Source organism: Rutidosis leptorrhynchoides, chromosome 2 (assembly GCF_046630445.1).
Source record: "Rutidosis leptorrhynchoides isolate AG116_Rl617_1_P2 chromosome 2, CSIRO_AGI_Rlap_v1, whole genome shotgun sequence".
Classification (NCBI taxonomy): Eukaryota; Viridiplantae; Streptophyta; class Magnoliopsida; order Asterales; family Asteraceae; genus Rutidosis; species Rutidosis leptorrhynchoides.
Window position 1 is genome coordinate 113,022,222 of NC_092334.1, and position 3,731 is coordinate 113,025,952.

Below are 3,731 nucleotides of genomic sequence, written 5' to 3' on the forward strand. Positions count from 1 at the left end.
CATGTTTAGCCTTTCAAGTCGCGTTTCGCATTTCTAATGTTCCAAACATTATTTCCAAGCTCACTAACATAACCTCAAACCATTTTACACTTTACGAACGTGTACTCTACACTCCCCAAATTCGTGTAGCGTTTCAATGGTTCGAGCACTTTCAACTTAGCAATCCAATCAACTAAAATGACTTTGGATCATGCTAAAATCAACAACAGCATCCTCTACCACCACCGTCATAACCATGGCCACCAGCGTACCGATCAACGATCCACCTCATTTTCATGAGACTGCTACATTAATAGAAAGATAATAAGTAATCTAATCGCTATAATTAAGTTCACGTCATTAAAAGCATAATACAAAGCCTCCTGCTTTTCTATAAAAATTGCTTACCAAACTCTAAGAATGATAATGTTACAAATATAATCTGTTTAAGAAAAAGAATTAACAAGAAGAACATAAACATGAGTAAAGCTTCTTCATTTGTCTGAAGATTAATATCTGAAAACCAAAACAAAAAACGAATTAGAAAAAAGGAAAAATGAACAATCACTTCTATAGATATCGGGGACCAAAGTAAACAATCATTTGTCTGAAGAATAGTATCTGGAATCAAAACAACATTAAAATTAAATTTAAACCCTAAGGTTCATGAAAATTAATAAATGAAGGCAACAAAAACGAAACACTAAAGTCCGTAAGAATTAACAGAGAAGGGTTTACATAAGCAAAAAAGATAAACATAAACATGGTACCTGTGATTTTGTCCATTGAAAGATTAATATGTTACTATATTATGGTGCAAAACAGCAAAACCAAGAGACGAAGTATATAGACCAATTGGAACAGATAATTACCTGTGGTTGAATTTCGGCGCGAGCAAGAGGAAATCGATCGACCGGGGTAGATGAACATGGAATGATTTTTTGCTGTATGAATCTATCTTTGGTAGAGATATGCAGAGACGTAAATGACTCCACAATTGGTGAAAGTCCCTGTCTGTCACCGCAAGAGAAAAACGTGGCCATCAAGTAGAATGCAGTGATGAAATTGTGCCACCAATTTTTTTACAGCTGACACCTATCCCTTGATATGTTCAGGTTCAATAAAAATATGACACACGACAGGCAGTGAGGCTGCTTTTAACTCCTTTGAAAAACATATGAAACCCTCTAAAATTACTATCTTACCCCTGCTACAGTAATCAAATAGGCCTTTATATGGATATAGGTAGATATATCCACTACAACAAAAATGCAGTTTCGTCACGCTTATTTCTTCACATTTGCCTCAAACGTGCACTTAATTTTTATCTATTTTCACGCCCATAAATGTTGTAAAATTTTTTACGTTTTTAAACATGTACTAATAAATCTTTCACATGTATAGGTGTGTGTAAATATGAATACAATTAAAAATGTGAGTAATATAAAAGCAAATGTGTGTAAATATGAATACAATTAAAAATGTGAGTAATATAAAAGCAAAGTACGCAGACAAAAATGTGAATAAAATAGAAATAAAATACACGCTAAAAAGTGTGAAAAGGAAATACATGATTTAAAGCGTGAAAAAAACAAAGAAAATTACACGTTTACAACTGTGATCAAGATTCAACAGAAGTACATGTTTACAAGCGTGAAGAAAATTTAAGAGAAGTATGAACAACCTCCCTACAAATAATAATACAGTACAGAATTATCTTTTTTCCTTACAGTATAAAAAAATGCCACCTAGCCTGTAGAGTTACTAATACGCACACATATAAATCAATAAACCAAATGCCCTCATTTAAATCACATTAATAAATCGAGTTCTACTCCAGACCAGGGCTTAATAAATTTTCTCTGAAAACCGAAATCGCTAAATTAGGTTTTAAGTTCTATTCGATTTCAATAAGATACCGCCAATGAATTCGTTCATGATTCATGATGCATATGAAGCAGATAGCGCTCATCGTATTGTTCTTCAATTCAAGTGTTCCGTTCAAAATTAAAAGCTGATACGAACAGGTAGACTCATCATTTCGTTCTTCGGATCTATTATATGTTCGATTATGTTTCATTCGTCCAAATAACTTATTTAGTTGGGGTTTCGATTAAACTGATGTTGTTAGTCACTTGTATAATTGTTGATTCATTCGGTAAACATGCTATTGCTGAATTCATATATCTTGTTCAATAAAAGTTTCTACTCTTGAATATTGATAGTTGCAATGGAATAAATATATGTTATATGTATAAGTAGCATTCACATTAAACTATTGTTATATGTGTAGACTATAAACTGACATTGTAGTTTGAGAAATTAAGTTTATATAAGAATTCAGCTGTATATTGGGGTGTATAGATGATTATATGTAATGTGTTGACTATTGACAGAGCTTGTGTTGCCGTTGGTGATCAGCTCTTTGTTATTGGTGGTCAAGAGGGTGACTTTATGCCCAAACCAGGGGCACTTATCAGTGTTCGCAAAAGCACGAAGTACGTTCATTTATATTCTCTCTTTATGATGAAAAATCTTGTTAAGACTTGCCATTTGAAAGAGATGTGTTTGACTTTTGACTAATTTTCTGGATCAATATTGTTACTGATTTGCCACAAATTCCAAATTATGAGTTTTATTCTATATTTAGTATCAGTTTGTTAATTTATGAAGTTCTGAAGTTTAAAGTAGTGTAATTGACTTTTAAGAGTTGGACCATTTGCTAGGCATGATTTTATATAGCAACTGAGCACAATTTGAAGTGTTGTTTAAATCATCATGTTGTTTATGGGGATGTTTACATGCTGGATGACAAGATGAAGTGGCATGCATTGCCTCCAATGCCAAAACCCGTTTCACATATAGAAAGAGGCTGTAACTTTGAACAATTATGTTATAAAAGAATCTGAAATGGATAAAATTGAGTTAGAAGGTAAGAGTATCATAATTACTTCGAACAATTCACATTTGAAATGGATAAAAATTAGAGTGTATGACAGATTGGACGATCGTTTGTTAGAAAAGTACTTGAATGTTGGTTTAAATATTTATGCAGATCAAATAAGACTTGTGAAACTGCATAGAGTAGAAGGTGGTGTGATGCCTTCAACAAGTGATCCATTATCCTTCAGAAGAACTTTGCTGTAACTGAACAAAAAAAAAATAGTTATATATGGTGAATGGCAACTTTAACTTGTAACTTTTAGTTACGCTATGTATTTCATTTTATGCTAGCTCGTATAAGTTTGCCGTGTTTCAATTTTAAGATATACTCATATTTACATTATTATTAATTATTAATTAACATTAACATACTATCTATTAGATCTTATTCTCCATGAATAGTACTATTCTCATTGGGAGATGATAAATCCAACATTATTTTTACTTCTTTCACTTAAATGTTCTAAAATGCCCTTAATGATAAACTAATGTAAAAATTTTAAAACTTTTTGTTGTAATTTATTGAAGAATATTTTGGGAAAGATGAATGAAATGATGTTAGAAGAAGTAAAAATCATGTTGAATTTATCATCTCCCTTACTTTTCACAAAACTAACATCCTAACTTCCATTAAAATACAAATTAAACTCCCACTTTATACCTAATTCTAAATTCTAAATTATTATTTATCCCATTACTAAAACTAAAAATATTGAATAATAACACTTACTACGCTTTACCGGCTTGTACGCTGCGATCAAACAGTTGGACCCACATGGGCTACTACTGTGCTACAGTATTTTTTTTTA

At 31.7% G+C, this 3,731-nt stretch overlaps 1 long non-coding RNA gene across 1 annotated transcript; it reads left to right on the top strand.

Annotated features, from left to right (window-relative positions):
• The first annotated feature begins 1,697 nt into the window (after positions 1–1,697).
• On the top strand, positions 1,698–3,158 carry LOC139891313 (uncharacterized). Its single transcript, XR_011773606.1, has 3 exons — positions 1,698–2,006; positions 2,376–2,477; positions 2,706–3,158. It is a non-coding gene; the product is annotated as an uncharacterized lncRNA (long non-coding RNA).
• The last annotated feature ends 573 nt before the right edge of the window (positions 3,159–3,731 follow it).